Below are 18,214 nucleotides of genomic sequence, written 5' to 3'. Positions count from 1 at the left end.
TCTTATTTGTCCCTCTGGTGGCAGGAAAAAACCAGAATGTGGGTTTGGAGTAGAATTAACCACAGTGATGGGATCAGAAGGCGGTGCATCAGGAAGTGGAAGGGAGATCTGGGTGGCAGAAAGATTTTGGAAACTTCCAGGACAGAGGGGATGTGTTCAGCCTACCTTGATGGCCAGGTGTGGTCTCTTTCAAGTCCCTCTCTTCCCCTGCCCTGTGCTGAGTCCAAGCTGGTGGATTGTGGTGGTGGAGCCTCCTGTGGAAGCCTTGGGTACCCAATGGTGGAGGAGCCCAATGGTGGAGAGACTCTGTCTCCACTAGTGTCTTGTGTCTACCTGGCTCACTTGTGCCCATGGGCCTTGGGTTCAGGCCCAATGCTGGATGGTTCATGCCCAGGAAGTGAGTGACCAGGCTGAAGTATCCACACAGCCTGCAGTCCTTCTTCCCTGTCTCTGGTTGAGCCTGGCTCAATAGAAATGGCATCTCAGTGGGGGATAAAAGGTATCACTGGGGGCCCCGAGTGACTGCAGGACCAGTGTGTGTGTGGGGTGTTGAACACTTTGTGGTGGTGAAAGAAGGGTAACTTATAACAAAACCCTAAGTCTGAGCACTCTGTGACCATGCAGTGAAAAAAATGTTTTGTTGTTATGTTTTTGGCATTTGGGTTGCATCCAGCTGTGACCAGCAGCCTCTGGTCCAAGCTCAGTGATTAGTCCTGGTGGGGCTCAGGGGTCCCTGAGTGAGACCAGGAAGAAACACAGGTCAGGTGTGTGCAAAGCAAGTGCCCTACGTTCTATAATATCTCTCCAGTCCCCCAAAAGATTAAATTACTTTTAATTTATAAGTAAGTTCTTTAATTGAATCACTTGAGATACACAGTGACAAAGTTGTTCATGATTGAGTTCTATCATACAATGTCCAACATCCTTTACCACGGCACTTTTCCTACCAACAGTGTTTTCAGTTTCCCTCCTGCCCGGCTGCCTCTGGGGCAGACATTTTCTTCTTCTTCTTCTTCTTCTTCTTCTTCTTCTTCTTCTTCTTCTTCTTCTTCTTCTTCTTCTTCTTCTTCTTCTTCTTCTTCTTCTTCTTCTTCTTCTTCTTCTTCTTCTTCTTCTTCTTCTTCTTCTTCTTCTTCTTCTTCTTCTTCTTCTTCTTCTTCTTCTTCTTCTTCTTCTTCTTCTTCTCCTTCTTCTTCTTCTCCTTCTCCTCCTTCTTCTTCTCCTTCTTCTTCTTCTTCTTCTTCTTCTTCTTCTTCTTCTTCTTCTTCTTCTTCTTCTTCTTCTCCTTCTCCTTCTTCTTCTTCTCCTCCTCCTCCTCCTCCTCCTCCTCCTCCTCCTCCTCCTCCTCCTCCTCCTCCTCCTTCTTCTTCTTCTTCTTCTTCTTCTTCTTCTTCTTCTTCTTCTTCTTCTTCTTCTTCTTCTTCTTCTTCTTCTTCTTCTTCTTCTCTCCTCCTATTTCCTTATAGACACTGTGGTCTGTAAGTACTGTTCCTGAAGGGATATCAAGCTATCACTTTCTTTCCTTTCAGCACTCAATTCTAGTCCACATATCCAGCTCTCCTTGTCACAGTGCTCCCTGCTCTGCCCTTACTGCCCAAAGATGCTTTTCATCCCATAGGCAGCAGGGGGCAGACAGAGCAGCAGGTCTTCCTCATTACAGATGGGTGGTGTGGAAGGTCATGCCTTTCTGTCTCTGCACTTAGCACTTAAACTCGAGTTTATCACCTAACTCACCACATCTAAGAGCACCGAGCTCCAACATGAAGGAGAGGCCAGACCCTGTACCTGACACATGGCTTCTCATATGTTGGGCGTTCAGAGCACACACACATGCACAGACACACAAACACACACACTTGTAGACACAAAAACCACACAGTCCACACACACAGACACATGCAGACACACAAACACACATTCACAATATATACACACATACACTCACATAAACATAACAAAAACACATAAAAGTCAACAAACATACATTTTCACAATACATGTATACCCATTCACACACAAGTACAGGCACACACAGAACTATTTTGTCCTGGTTCTGCTCTGAATGAATTAAGCCATTTTCTGGCTGGGCCACCATCTCGCCTGCTGTTCTGTCTGCCTATTCTGGAACATTCTTGCACCTCCAAGAATTTTTTTTTCTTGTGCATGTATCGAGAAGCCCTGCTCTATTGGTACATTCTGTTCTTAAAATATTCAATTTCAAGAGTATACTTTCAGGGATCATTTCTATAGTATGTGACTTGAGAAGTTTCTCTGATCGTGTAGAGCACCCAAAGCCACGAGGAGGAGCCAGAGCGTCCTCTCCTGAGCGTGAAGCCTGCTCTAGGTGTCACTTCTGCGGCTGCCTTTTGCCATTGATGATCGTTCTTCCCTTCCTTTGGAAGGGGTAGAGGGAGAGGATGCAGTCTGAGTGGTAAAAGAAAAAAATATTTAATTTAAAAAAACTCTGAATATTGTGCTCTGAGTGCACCATTGTTCAAGGTCAGGCCAGTCCATGTAGGTGCTGTGAGCTTGTCGCCGACAGTCAACACAGTTTGGTTCTTCTCTGGACGTTGTTCTTTGGAGCTGAGGAGACGGAGTTAAGATGCTGGTGTTGTGTGGAGTCAACCTTAGTGCCTTCCCTGGCATCACAGAGGGAAACACACACACACACACACACACACACACACACACACACACACACACACACACACACACTCCCCTCTTTAACAGCATATTAATTCCAGCTTTTTATAAAAAAGATAATTGCAATCCTTGACCCTCGGGAACTTCCAGGCTTAGTTTCCCCGGGGCCCTCTTTCCACCAGCACCCAGTGGTGTTCTCAGTGGATCTTGCTTTTTCTAATTCAAAGGAAAAGAGTTTTTGACGTCACGGTTCTGTTTTCTGTTTTGATTACAGCCCAGAGGGTCTCTGACCCTCCAATAGTGTATATGTCCGGCCGAGTCCCTCGGTTTGGTGAGTGAAAATTCTCCCCCCAAAGCTGGGCTTGCCTTGATGAAGATTGAGACTCAGAGGCTGCAGGATGTCGGCAGCACTCCAGAGATTGTTGACTCAGGGTTCAGTTGTTCCGAGATTGTGTCATTTGCGACAACCCTGTGCCAGAGCCAGTGCATGGATTCCAGAGTGGCGGAGGTGCAGGGTCAGGCCCAAGCTGGCTGCTGCGTTGTTCACCAAAGGCTGATTCTGCCTTCCATTTGGGGGTGGTTCCTCCAACCTGTGATGCTGCCTAGGGCAGAAACTTGATGGCACTTTGGGTGGAGGCCAGGCTAAGATGTGTGACCTTCCTGTCCTGCCCACCCCAAGGTGAGCATGGAACAGGATGGACAGTCTGATAGCCGAGTCCAATAGTGCAACTCAGGGTATCTCCAGAGTGAGGACGGCTGGGTCAGCACCCTCGGCCTTTCTCCCTTGGGACTGGCTCAGGTTTTGCACTTGGTCCTGGGTCCAGCAGGGACCTGTGTTTCCAGCCTCTCTACACCTCTATGGAAAGTGAGACCATGGCTTGGGTCCAGTCAGCACGTGCCCGTTGGCAGACATGAGCACTGATTCTGCCTCTTCAGGCAGAGGGAGATTTCAGCCATGAGGCCGAGTGGTCCCAGAGGGAAGGATGGAGGGTGCTCCTGGGCGCCAATTGCCCTTGGCTGGCCACATGGACAGCTGGGCTCTGGGCATCTATGGCCACTTATTTGGAAGGGCCCCAGGAGCCACCTCGGCCTGCAGCCAGGCATGAGTGCAGGGACCATTCAAATGACCTGTCCAGGCAACTTCAGATATCCTTGTCTTTCCAGGGTCAAGAAGCCCTATAGCTGGTTCTGGGCTGGTCTGGGCTAGTTCTGGGCTGGTTCTAGGCTGGTTCTGGGCTAATTAGGTGCTGGTTCTGGGCCAATTTTGGTCTATTTCTGGGCTGATTCTGGGTTAGTTCTGGGCTAGCTCTGGGCTGGGATCCACTGAGTCTGGGGGTCCTGGGGGTATTGGGGTGATTGGAAAGTCAGGCTCTCCTTTCATTTTTCTCACCACACCTGGGAAGCCCTTTTTGTCCCTGTGCTGGTTCTGTGAGGCTCTGCACAGTGACCACCAAATTGGTGCATCTGGAACCTTCCGTGGAAATAGAATCCTTAGACCGGCGGGCGCTGGACAGAAGGTGGCGCTGTGAGACGGGGAATTCCAGCCTGGAAGCCCTTATCTGCCCAGGAACCTTGTGTGTGGTGGAGACTTCAGACTTAGAAGCAAGGGTTTTAAGACCCTTAGGGCTTTGTCTGCAAGCCAGTGCCCCGCCCTGAAGGTGCAGAAACTCCCAGGGGGAGGTGGGGAGGTGTGGGGAGATTGGGGTGTACAGGCAGGGGAGATGTCTGGGCTGTGTTTGTGGCCACTCAGCCCCCCTTACTCTCTTGGGTATCCAGAAAGTTAAAACTCCTTTTCTCTGCTTGGGGTACTAGGGAAATTAAAGTCCCCCATCCTGTCTGAATGCTTAAGTGAAAGCTGGGATTTGTGCAAAAGGTGGGGTTTGTATCTTTGCATTGGGGCTCCTCTGGTTTCCCCTTTGCTTTCTACTCGAGCCCCTAAACAAGAGTTTGAGGTGAGCCCACATAGAAAGGACCCCTCCCCCAAGTGTCCCTCTGAAAGGCAGCTGCTCTTGTGGCTCAGAGGTAAATAGGCAGGTGACAGGTCCACTTTCTCTAAGAGGTGATGATCGACAAATAGATCGCAGATGAAGAGGTAAGATATACGAACAATTATAGGATGAGATATGATATAGATGTTATTGCGTGGTGGTTAGAAGCGAGATAATAGCTGGACGGATGGATGGGGGCAGAGTCCCCGAGTTTTAAGAAACTGAAGTTACAGTACACATTGTGGAGGGTCTTGGGCACTTTGGTAGTAGTGAGAAGCGGGCCAGCTATTGACATCATAACCAGACATGTTGGCACCGGTACACACCTGTGACCTAGGCTTTGGTAAGTAAAAAAGAAGCTGACTCACATGACTGAAGGTTGGAAGAGCCCTTCACCTGCTGCCATAGGGTTTAAGTTCAAGGATAAATGCCAGTGGTTTGGGGATGGTGTTGAGTGAAGCCAGCCAAAGGGAAAGGCTGGAGAATGACTCTCACCTGGGACATACAGTAAGGGAGAAACACAGGGCTAAAGACAATGGAATGGAAGAGCTGGTCTCACCATTAGGGGTTGGAGAGGGGCTTTTGGGTCACTGGGGGAGGGTAGGTGGGCTGTGATGAGTGAGGTTGAGCTATGCATGACAAGCATTAGTGATAACATTGCATACAACAAAATTAAAAATGTAAAAAAAAAGAAAAGAAAAGATAGAAAGCCAGTGAGTTTTGGATGAAGAAATACAGAAAAAGACCTAACTTCCTAGACTTGAGCACAAAGCAGAGTGAATCTCCCTCCTCCCTGGACAGTCAGACTTGTGCTCCATCCAGGCTTCCAGTGACGGACTGATCCCACCCCTTCAAGGGCCACCTGGTTTACTCTGTAGATTTTGGTGTCATCCTCATCTGGACAAGTCCTTGCAGATGCCCAGAACAACCCTTGATGCTCGGATGCACCAGGACCCAAAATTAACCATCACCCAACCCAAGCCCAGCTGGAAAGATTGTGTATAGCTTCTTAAGTTTTAACTCCAGAAAGTTTGCCCTGTTGTGGAGTGGGCAGGGTGGCTTTTAGGTCACAAGGAAGAACACGGGAAGAGGCAGGGCTCCCTCTTTTTAGGAGAAAGTCCCATTCTCAGGTTTGGGAAGGGAATTTGCCCCCACCCCCTGCATCATTCCTCATGTTCATGGGAGGGGAATCGACTCTAATTGCTGCCTATATTTCCAGGTTTGGTAATAGGCCTTTAAGCCAGGTCATGCCATGTGACCCAAGCCTGCCAGGAGCTCACTATGGCACCTCCCTGGGAGCCTGACTGCCACCTGCCTGCTACCATGCCAGCTCCAGTTGATGCCTGAAGCATCTGTGCTTGGGGAAAAACCACTCACCAACTCCTACCCATAGATGAACATTTCTCTATGCCTTTAGCCAACTCTATCAGCCACTTCTCACCCAATAGCCTTGATTAGGAGAGAAATGGGCAACAGCTCTGCCCTTCAACCCACCTCTGCCTTGCCAGCAGCCACCAGCTGGGTGACCCATCACCTGTGCTTCTGGAAATTGGTTAGAAATCAGAGGCTCCACAACCGTATTTTTGAGTTCGATGACTTTTTTGCTTGTTTCTGGGGCATGCCCGGTGATACTCAGGACTTACTCCTGGCTCTTCTAATGTGTCACTCCTGACAGGGCCTGGGGAGCAATTGGGGTATCAGGGATTGAACTTGGGTAAGTGTCCTTCCCACTGTGCTATTGCTCTGGCCCTGGGTTGGTGACTGTTGCTTCAGCTCACAGACTCGAAGGAATCTTACCAGACTCACAGATCTTCCATTACAGGGGCATGAAAGACTCAGATCAACATCTAGGTTGGTGTTTTCGAGTCCTCGGGCACATTCATCTCCCTGTAGGGCCTCAAAAGTCACCCAACAAGGAACTCTGTGGACCTTTCTTTAGAGGCTTTTTTTTTTTTTGAGACCTAGTTCCATGTGCATTGGCCACATCATTGACCCTAAGGATGGATTCAATCTTTGGTCCATCTCCCATCCCATCCTAAGAAACTGTGGGGGTCTGGAGAGACAGTGAAAGCCCCAACTTTCCAATCACATGGCTGGTTCTCTGGGATAGACACTCAAAATTAGAAGGCCAAACATTTGGCCTTTTAAGATGCTATCCAAATCTACCTTTTAATTAATTAATTAATTAATTAATTTAGGAACTCACTGCTAGGAACAGGGAAAGACAAATAAAGAAATTCCTCTCTGCAAGTCACCCCATTGCGGCTGCCCGAGGGAGGTGGACTGATATCTGCCAGGCAGATACCTGCTTGCGGTGTATCAAGGCAACAGGTATCTTGTTTTAAAGCCCAGTCTTGCTTGCAAGAGCTCCCCCACCTGCAGAAAATGAGGAGGAGAGTCTGGGGACAGTTTTTTCAAGAAATGGTCCATAGTGATGAGTGGACTGAAGGAGCCACAGAGAGGAAGGCCAGAAGCCCCCAATGTTACCTGGGCCATCTAAGAGCAGCTAGGCTTGAATCTAGCTAGGCTTGAATCACCCAGTATGGAATGGGTGCATATTCCTGAAGAGACCCAGGACATGCCAGCACAGGGAGCCTTGTTCTTTCCTTTTCAGGGACAGGAACTCGGAGCCAGCTCAAAGGGGTTAAGCCAAAAATCTGTGATCTTGTTTACACTGTGTAGGTCAGGGCATTTCTCCTCTTTTCATTCTCAACCCTCTCAGCTTTTATTATCTTTCCCAGAACCTTCACACTTTTAGTAACCTTATAAATTATTCATGCTCTCCCCTTGACTCTTCCTATGGACAATGACATCAAAACAAAGTCTAAACCCATAGATATTGTGAGATCTTCACTGAGACCCCATTTCTGCCGACCTATCAGGTTTGTATCAATGCGTTTACTGTCAATGCATTAATCAAATGGTTCAATGTATAAAGTGATACTGTTATAAGTAGTTGAGTATTTATTTTGTGCTATCCCCTTTTATTATGAAACACTGTTAATTTGGCAGATATTAATTAATTGGGGGCTCTCATAAATAATACAGGAGCAACATTTGATTCTTTTAAACAAATCTGTTTTGAGCATCACCTTAGATTGTTAAATAACTTGAGAAAAAAATCTATTTGAAGCTTTTTAAGTACAGTTCAATTGAAATGACATGGTCCTAACTTTAAATATCAAGACATAATCCAAGCTTAAAAAAATAGAGGATGCTTCTGTTAATCTGCATAATAATAATAGTCAGCAATACTGTCACTATAAAACTGATGTCTGTTTCCTTTACCAATACTGATATTAGCTTCCGGATTAATGTTTTCAACGAAATCCATGTATTTCTAGTCAACAGTGTGAAGTACGTATAATTATTAGTCTCAGGAACTTATATATTTATTGATAATAGTTTGTGTTATGAATATACCTTTTATATCCTCCACACACAATGTTACTGTTTTCACTAGTTCTCTCATGTAAACTGGGAAGCACTTACAAAATTTATCATTTTTACAAACTTCAGACTTAAGGCAATGAGTTAAGACACTGCTTCTGCCTTAAAAAAATCTGATTGCAGAGAGATACAAAGCAACGTGAGCATAATCTGAGAAGACAATTACATCAAGGAATAGAGAATGCAAGTGGGGAGAGTTTAGATCTCTGGCTGGGAAGTAGAGTTGGATCCAGGGACACTTACAAGGTGATTTAATAGTTTGAGCTGAACTGGAAGACGAATTTCAAGAGTCAGAATATGGGAATAATTCAAATGTCCAACAATGGATGAGTGGATCAAGAAGTTGTGATCTATACACACAACGGAAACCCACACAATGGACTGCTGTGGAATAGCGCACAGCTATGAATAAGGATGGGATCATGCAGTTGGTTGTGATATGGGCAGAGTAGGAGGGAAAGATGCTGAACCAAATTAGTGGGAGGTTGAAAAGCCAATAAAATTAAGTCACTCTTCTTGGCGTAGAGAAACAAAACATGGGGCAGGACAGTGTTGATCAGGGAGATGACAACAAATAAACAACAACAATAAAGGGTGAGGAGATGAAGATGGGGCAGAGGTGACACAGGACAGTGTGAAAGGTATCCAGGGCACCTTAGCATTGTCTTGTGCAATGACCTTGCATATCAATCCCATCACCCTTAACACATGCAACCAAATCACCTACATCAGAATAAAAATGAAAAGATGAGTAGGAGACATTGAGGAGGCTTTCCCAGGGAGAGGGGCCAGCAGGGCAGAGAGGGAAGCAAGCAGGCAGCAAATTGGACACATTACAAGGCTTTCAAATTATTTTAGATGGCCCAAGTGAGCTTGCTTGTATCTACCCCCAGAACCTAGTGGGAGGAATTGCGGATGGTTCCGAGGTAGTTCAAGTTTGCACGGGCACTGGTCTCCTGTTTCCATCCCAAAAATGTCAGCTACGCTGTAAACAAGGCTCATCTATCCTGTAACACAAACAACTAAGAAGTGGCAAAGAATAAGATTCTGTCTAATCCGTTTACTATTCTAGCTCCAATGTCTAAGACAGCACCTACTTTCAAGTGGATGGGACTACTGGCCGGTGAGCATTTATGGAGTGTTTATGAAACATCAGCCTTTCCTTTAAGTGCTTTGAACAGATAGAAAAACTAAAAGCATCACTTATTAGAGTATTTGTTTCATTTTACCAGTATTTTCTGGAACGAAAGATACTATGCCAAAAGTTGTGGATTAAATACCCAATATGCACTTGATGGAGACAGCGCATGTCGTTGCCCTGCTATTCAGAAACTCTTGCAAGCGAGAAGATGATTTTATTTGTTGCGAGTACACGATTAGAGAGTGAAAGGTCTTTAAGTACCTGAAAACCGATCAAGGAAAAGATGTGCAGCCATTTCAGAAACGAATCCCCCCAGAGAGCTTCCCTGGGTTCCGTGTGCCATTACCACAACAGGGTTTTTTGATTGAATCCATGGAGGAATTTTCAGAACTTTCTGGAAATTCGACATAATCAGCAACAGAACAAACCAACGTGGGATGAAATTAGTTTTCCAGTTACTCACGATGCACACAAAGGCTTGGAGGCTGTTGCCCCACAGAACGGGTTCCACAGTTGACGAGGCAAGGGGAAGCGGGAACACCGGTTGGCCGATGCCGGAGCCGGAGAGCTGGGCCTCTGTCTGTTAACATGCATGGCTGAAAGCCGTGGGCCTGTTTCAAATCAGCTCCGAACATCAATTAGAGAAAAAAAAAATACCATCTTTGGCCTTTTTTCAATGTCCTCTCCAAGTCAAAGCAGATTATTCAGAGTTTCCTTTAATGTCTGCTCTTCTGTTTATGAGGAATGACTCAGGGGAAGTTTTTCTTTAATTCAAAACAAACAGATTGCTTACACCATGGACGGCTGGCCAGCACTCGGCTGTTTCCTGAGAATGTTTACGGCTAGTCAGGTGTTGTGTTACCTGAACTCTGGGTGACTCAGGACAAGGGACAGTTTCCAGGTCACGAACTCAGGCTACTGACTTTCGGATCCCACGATGCACTCACTTTTCTATGCATTTTTGGAGAAAAGAAGATCTGTCCCGAGCCCCCTGACCATGCAGGGTTTGTTAACTTGTCACAGGTGTGTGGAGTCATTGGGTAAGGAAAGGGCCCGTCCAGTTCTTGAGGTTCTTGGCCGTCCTGTCTGCAGACTTGAGGTTGTAAAATACTGAACGGGTCACAATTGTGCTCTTTCTGTTCCCTGTCCCCTCACTGGAGTCCTGATTTCAGAGGCCACTGTGAGCCCATCCTCAATCCTAGCTGAAGGTAGGGTCCAAACTTTGGGGCAGATCACCAGGATTCCCAGAGCACTCCCATTGGGTGGGAAAGGCCCCTGTGGAGTCCAAGGCTCTGGCAGCTTCCATCTGGCCTGTTGGCTGGACCTCACACACATGATTCGTGTCTTATACCAAAGGACAGGTCCACGGTCGGAGCCAGGAGGCATCCAGAGGAGCTCAGAGCCTGGACTGAGCGCTGGGCTCACTCATTAGGGTCTTTTGCTTGAAAATCAATTTTGATGTGGGGATTTTGGAGTGTCCTCTGTCCTCCCAGGCCTATTTCTACAAAGCGCCTGTAGAGTGAGTGTGGCTTGTCGCCTGATCTATGTTCTCTGCTTGGGCCTATCTCCCCCCTGTGGCTCTGACTTCTTGCTCTGCTGTGCTCGGCCAGAGAGATCCTGAGTGTAAGGAGCAGGGAAGCTTCTGAGCTACTACAGGATAAACTGGTGTCGCTGGAGGCATCTGGGGTCAGTGCTCACAAAGGGACTGCCGGTGACATGGGCCATGGCACCGATGCGGAGCCTTGACCCTGAAAGGGGATGGTCTTGAAGCCTGATGCTAGGGTCCTTGGTCCAAGCTTGCATGTCTGTGTGTATACAAAACATGTGCCCATGTGTATTTTTGCACTTACCCGTGTCTCTGTGTATACACACGCGCAATTTTGTGTTTGTCCATGTGATTACGCCCACATGTCAGTACATGCATGTATGTGTTCATAGGTGCACAAATGTGTGTTTGTACATGTGTGTTGTCCATGTGCGAGAGCCCTTCCTCCCTCCACTAAAACTACTTTTCTAGGCTCATCCTCTGCCTCCCATTGTCCTTTTGTGTCTGGATCACCTGGGTCTCAGTCACACCTGTCCTGTTTCCAGCCAGCCCCAACTTGGTCCTGCAGGGAAGCGAGGCGCCCTCTTCCAATTCCTCTGCTTTTCTTTCCTCTCTCTTCACATCCTACTCTCTGAGGGAGCCGCCTTGCTCATTCTTGAACCGGATACCTGAGTCAGGCCAAAAGCCTCATCTACTTCCTGGAGATAGAAGTTTGGATGTGAATAAAATGACCGAGCTGTGGAGAAGAGATGGAGAATGAGGCTTAGGTCTCCTCGCTCATTCTCACAGAAAGGAACATTCTGCAACAGATTGGGGCTGCGGCATGAGAATGCTGCTTCCTGGGGCTGCTGAGCTTTCTGGAAGACTTTGGGGGTTTGCAAGTGGGACACAAACTGCTCTGGTCCACGAAGCCTGGGTGACAGGGAGAGGTAGTGGAGAGTGCCAGGGAAGCTGTAAAGCTGTGAGCATCCCACTGGCCTTGGCTCTACAGTGTCCTCTCTGGGACTTGGGGCCGTGGGGGCTACATGGGCCTCTCCCAAGGGGAGCAGGTCTTAAAGAAACAAGTGGAGGATCTGAGATGCGCAGTTCATACTCGCACGTCTTCAGCGGGCGGACTTGAGTCGATTCAATTAATGACGCCCCCAACTGAGCCCCATTTCCGTGAGCTTCCACGTGGTGAAGCTCAAATGATACGTGCAAGGAAGGAAGGAGGCACGTGGTCCCTGGGGGGCTGCAGGAGGGAAGCACTCTCTGGCTCTCTCTCTGGCTCTCTCTCTCTCTCTCTCTCTCTCTCTCTCTCTCTCTCTCTCTCTCACATGCTCTCTTTCTCACTCTTGCTCTTTCCCTCTCTTTCTCTCGTTCTCTCTCATATCTCACTCTCATCATCTCTTTTAACTTGATCTCTTTCTCTATCCTCTCTCTCTCTATCCTCTCTCTCTCTATCCTCTCTCTCTCTCTCTCTCTCTCTATCTATCTATCTATCTATCTATCTATCTATCTATCTATCTATCTATCTATCTATCTATCTATCTATCTATCTATCTCTGACTCACCCACCGTGTGCCAGGTTCCAGGTTCTGACTCCAGGGAGAGAGCCAGGCTGTGTTTCTCCTCAGTCTCCCCAATCAGCACCCACCCAGTGCCCTGGCCCTAGGTTCGGAGACAGCCCCCCCTTCATTTGAGCAAAGGCTGCTGGCCTGGCGCAGGGACTCAGCAGCCCTGATGCCTTATTCGAGTGGGTGCCTGGTACTCTTCACTCAGGGTCACTTCGTCCTCACCCCACACCCCTGTAGCTCATGTGCCACTACTCACCGATCTGTCCATCAGCGTTGTCTCTGCTAAAAGTGAGGGATGGCCACTTCTCCTCAAAGCGGCCTCTCAGTTGCCCCTGCAGGTGGGGAAGGTTCTAGACCCGGGTTTGACTGTGGGCTGCATCTCCAAATATGAAACATGAAGCTCTGATTCTGACTCAAGCTCCGGGCCATGGAGTGCATGTTATGGAGGCATCTGGCCCTGGCTCTGACCTTCTTTTCCTTCTGATTCACAGACTAGACCGACTCTCAGGCCACTAGACTTCCAGGCCTGTGGGCAGGTCCAGTAGCCCTGGATAGCCCTGGGTTTTTTGCTCTCAGCAAAACCTGTGGGTTTTGAGGCCTGGAAGTCATGTCTCGGTTGCCTGTGACTCTGAGCTTATACCCCTCACCACTCTCTCACCACCCAGGACACTCAGCCATGGGCTGAGTGCTGCACTCCTGGGGAGACTGCCAGAGGTGTATGCCCCCCCCAATCTACTTTGCATCACTCCAGCCATATTACTATCTACTTTTTTATTTCTCATTTTTGTCTTTGCTTTGGTTGTTGATTTGAGGGAAGAATTATTGGCTTGAGCTCTAATTCCCAAGCTGGTACTTGAGATCAATGCACTGATATTTGCTCTAGTTATCCCAAATTAATCACTTTAACCCCTTTACTGGTATCACCAAACCAGCTCCTGTCATCATGTCCACACTCATACCACGCCCTGTCCCCTTCACACTGAGCTGTAGCGTTCTGCTATTGCACCCATGTCTCTTTGTGTATCTCACCTCAGATGCATGCATGGCCCTGTAAGAGAATTGAGTCAAAACTCCATTTTTCTCACCCTCCAGACATTACTCAGTACCTTGAATTGTGTCTGGCCATACTTTGCACTCAGTCATGAAGGATTTCATACATGAGTGAGGGACCGAATTCTGGTGCCCCTGTTGACACATTGTTTGGGGAGGAGTAAAAGGGCCTTGTGGCAATTGGTCCTGAGTTGAAGGTATGATGGAAAAGTGAAAGGGCTGGAGGTGAGTTCGAGGGCTTATGTGCCCAGTCTCCCAAGTCCCACCAGAACCCCAGACACTGGGAGCCTCCTCTTCCTCTTCTTCGTCCTCCTTTTCTTTCTCCTCTTCTTCGTCTTCCTCTTTTTCTTCTCTTCCTCCAATTACTTCTATTCCTCTTCTGCCTTCTCTTTCTCCTCTTCTTCCTCCCCTTTCTCCTATTCCTCTTCCTTCTCCTCTTCCTCCTCTTCTTTCTCTTTCTCCTTATCTTTCTCCTCTTCCTCCCCTCTCCTCTTCCTCCTTTCCTCCATCCTCTTCTCCCTCTCTCTCCTTCCCTCCTCTTCTTTCTTTTCTTCTTCCTCTTTATTCTCCCCCTTATCTTCTTCCTTCTCTTTCTCCCTCCCCACTGATCAGAAGCCAGTTCTCTTTTACTACCTTTTGCTTTTGGGATATTTGTGATTTGAGCATATCAAGCCAAGTGCAATGGAGCCCCCTAAACTCCTCCCAGAAGTTTTGCATTTTAAGTGAAAATCCCATCTGATACAGTCAACCCCAATGTAAGGCGTCTGTGTGACCCATGCTTCATGACTTGGTCACACAGAAATTTTTTGGGGGACCGCAGGGTGCAGGGATGGCATCAGACAAAGAAGGCCATGCTTGAGAAGCGTAGATTTCCCCGATGAAAACTGGTTAATAAATGGTTATTTTGAAAAATCAAGACTCAATGACTCAATTTCTGTGTAGCTCTTCTCTGACCCAGATAGAGCCTTGGGAATATTCAGTCTATCATTCTCTCTCTCATTCTCTCTCTCTCTCTCTCTCTCTCTCTCTCTCTCTCTCTCTCTCTTTCTCTTATGGAGTCTAATTGAGCTTGCTGTTTTATATACCACGTGGTTTGCAATAGGTAGTATTTATCTATCTCTATTATACAGTGATTTATGCAGGTCCCCCACACAACACATAACATATAATCTAAACATTCTTGTCAGATTTAAGAACTCAGCCTGCTCAAAATATTTCCAAAGTTGCCAAAGCATTTCCTTAAGGGTGCAGAAATTCAGTGACTTTGTGATTCATTGGCAAACCCAAAGCTTGCTTGGGTATAGAGAAAACACAAGGCCTACTGGGCAACATGGTCAGTTAAACTCCAAAGTAAATCTGGTGACATTCATCACTGCTATAAAAAATCATGTGCTTAGGGGACACGACTGTGGGACCTACTCCCAGGATGGCCATGAAAAGTCTTAACATAGAAGGACTTACGGAAAATGCAAATTATAGTCCTTAACTGTTTCTTTCTTAAAAAAAAAAAACTTTGACTTTTGTAATAAGCACCACAATAAACTTAGGTATGAAAATAAAAAATACTTCTTTAGCTTGGCAGACATTTGGGGACTTCTCCTGGCATCCCCTGACGGCTTGCCTCGGCTGAGACACCCCTCCAACATAGACTAGAGCATGCTACCAAATTCAGCTCCAGAAGGACCTGCAGCTCGAGGACACTACCAGAACCTGTACTGCTGCAAACCATTTCAGTCTTATTAAGACCAGGGCACCTTGCATCCTTAACACTTGTCATGGGGACTCGACTTAGACTGCAAGAGATAGGCTATCGACCATCCAACCCTGAACCCTGAATCCCAATCTTAGAACTGACACAGTTCCCTGCGCCAGCACCAGGAATCAAACTCCTTCGGAATGAAGGAAAAAAATGGATACCAATGTGCAACAGTTCAATGTCAACAATGCAGTTTTTGGGACAAACTCAGTAGCACTCAGCGGTTACTCCTGGCTCTGTGCTCAGAAATTGCTCCTGGGTCATATGGGATGCTAGAGATGGAAACCAGCTCTGCCCTGGGTCAGTTGTGCACAAGATTGGAGCTCTGAACCACGAGAGTCCATCAGGTCCATTGCTAGGCCAAGCTTGGAGGTCTCACAGGCACCAGACTTTAGAAAGTACAGCTGCGCATGAAAAGAGTGCAGCTGGAGCTTTGGAGAGCAGTACAGGCCCAGATCCATGTTAAAGCTTACACTATATGGACATTAGATCACAGCTGAGCCATTGAAGAAATGCAGCTAAGCGAAGCATTGTGACAGAGGGGAGCATCACAGCTTTGACACAGCTACAGTCATCTAGCCTACCAGTCTCATCATTGAGACCTGGGAGCAGCTGTACCTTTAACCAGCCCAGTCCACCTTCTGTAACAACTCAGGTAGGGCCTCGGGGTACAAACTGTGTTTTCAACAAAGTTTTCTACACCTAGAAAGGCAAGAGCAAAGACCATCAGCTGCTGGGGCTGTGAGCAGCTTTTGGACTCAAAAGGGTTATTAGCATTCAACCTAGTCACCTAGAAGCAAGAAGGCCACCACTTCAATCTGAGGCCTCACATTTCTTCTAGCCATGGAGCCCCACACAGCACATAAAAACAAACACAAAACTTACACACACACACACACACACAAAACACCACCACACAACAAAGATCACAATAGGAAAGCAGAACACCACCACATCTAGTGAATGACTCAACAAACATTAGCCACCCATATAACCTCTCTGATAAGGACTCTAGAGAGGAAATGTGGAGGTTTCTGGAAGAACTCAAAGAAACCATGGCAGACAGCCAATAAAAATTAAGAGGAAATGAAAGTAGAAATAAGAAAGTTCAAAAAGATATGACAGAAATGAAAAACTTGGTAGGCAAAATGAAAAGCTCACTGTAAGGCCTCACCAGCAGAGTCACAGCTACTGAGGATAGAATCAGTGAGATGGAAGATGAGCAGCATAATAACTCCATAAACCAAAGAAGCTGGAAAAGATTCTTAAAATAAATGAACAGAATATAGAAATAATCCTCAAAATAAGCAAACAGAAGACAATAGATCTTTGGGAGAAATTCAATAGGAACAACATAAGAATAAATGCACCCACATCCTAAAGAGTACCAGCTAAAGGAGACAGAAATAGGTGCACACCAAGGCACATTGTTGTTGCAATGATAAGAACCACAGAGAGATAGGATACTGGAACCAGCAAGATAACAAAAGGAAATTACATACAAAGAATTACATACAAAAAATTACATCCTTAAGCATCCTTAAGATTCATAGCAGATTTATCACAAACTATTGTCCAGGGCCAAAGGCAGTGATGCTGTTTAGTACGAAAAAAAAAAAAAAAACAACAAACCAAACCAAACAAACAAAAATCCACCTTAACAAAACAAATGCGTTGCCACAAATACTTCACCCAACCAGACTCATTCAGGTTTGAATGAAGGGTACATTCTTGTATGGCTAAACAAGAGCTCAGGAACTTTATAGACTCAAAACACAAGAACTGAAGAGTCTAGTTAACTCAAGGAAAACCTCACAACCACACAAAACTTCTACAATTTAATGGGACAAAATCCAGTGACAATTACCTCTCTTAATGTTAATAGACTAAATTCACCAGTTAAGATACATAGAATGGCAAAATGGACCTGAAAATTGCATCTGACATTTTTTGCCTGCAAGAAACATATCTGAATAGTCAGAGAAAACATAGACTCAAAGTCAAAGGTTAGAAAATAACCCTTCAAGCAAAAAGTACCCTTAAAAAAGCTGGGGTGGTCATACTAATATTAACTTCAGGCTTAAAATGACTATAGGAGATAGAGAGGGTCATTTCTTAATCAAGGTATATGTACATCAGAAAGATAAAACACTCCATAAAACAACTCTAATAGATTTAACAAAATACATCAATAGCAACACAATATTAGTGAGAGACTTCAACACCTTCCTGTTATATGCAGTATGGTAATAATACCTAGAGTCAATAGAGATAAGGATCATGGCAGAAAGTCTGTCTCAAAGAGTGGTGAATGCATTAGGGTAGTGAACTATTTTTTTGTTCTTGAAATGACAGCTGGAATTGACCATGCTGAACAGATACTGGGTGATGAATGGGGATAAAGTGATATGCATGATACCCCTTCATTAATATTAGTTGTATTAATTATAAATCAATGAGTCCTAGAAAAAAAAACTTGCTTCACTATTTACTTAACTATTTCTTTATTGTTTTTCTAAAGAGAGACATAGGCAAGGGTTCTTGCTTGCTTTGTTTTGTTTGTTTTGTTTATTTTTATTTCTGTATTATTTTTCGGCCACACCCTGTGGCTCTCAGGGGTAACTCCTGGCTCTGTACTCAGAAATCACTCCTGGCAGGCTCAGGGGACTCTATGGGACGCAGGGAATCGAACCCGGGTTGGCTGGGTACATGCAAACATGCCCCCTGCTGTGCTATCACTCCTGACCCATGCTTTGCTTTTAAACTCAGTGTCCAAGGTAGATTTTAGTATGTGGACATGAGAAACAAGCTCATTCATTTCTCCTCAGCTACATCCGACCTCCACAGCCCAACACAGACACAGGCAGGTTGCAGCGTCCTAGCATGTCCTGCCATCAGAAGAAAAGGCCAATTAACACAATCATGCACAGTCACACCAATCACACACAACCCATGCTGACAGCGGTGTCTCCAGCATCATCGTTGGTCCAAATGGGGGCTGTCATGTAAGCCCCCCAAAGCAAGGCTGTTCCAGGTTAAATATATAGATTTCACTGCCCAGGCCTTCCCACTGGTGCCATGTTT

At 46.2% G+C, this 18,214-nt stretch overlaps 1 protein-coding gene and 1 non-coding gene across 2 annotated transcripts in view; both read left to right on the top strand.

The window, feature by feature from the left end:
• TMEM14C (transmembrane protein 14C) overlaps positions 1–18,214 on the top strand; it is a 1,060,545-nt gene that overhangs the window by 146,200 nt on the left and 896,131 nt on the right. The window lies entirely within an intron of this gene.
• Positions 2,220–2,433, top strand: LOC125996620 (small nucleolar RNA U3). Its single transcript, XR_007491306.1, has one exon. It is a non-coding gene; the product is annotated as a small nucleolar RNA U3 (small nucleolar RNA).

The sequence above is a fragment of the Suncus etruscus genome, chromosome 18, assembly GCF_024139225.1.
Source record: "Suncus etruscus isolate mSunEtr1 chromosome 18, mSunEtr1.pri.cur, whole genome shotgun sequence".
NCBI classification, from domain to species: Eukaryota; Metazoa; Chordata; class Mammalia; order Eulipotyphla; family Soricidae; genus Suncus; species Suncus etruscus.
This window is presented reverse-complemented; position numbering and strand designations above follow the sequence as displayed.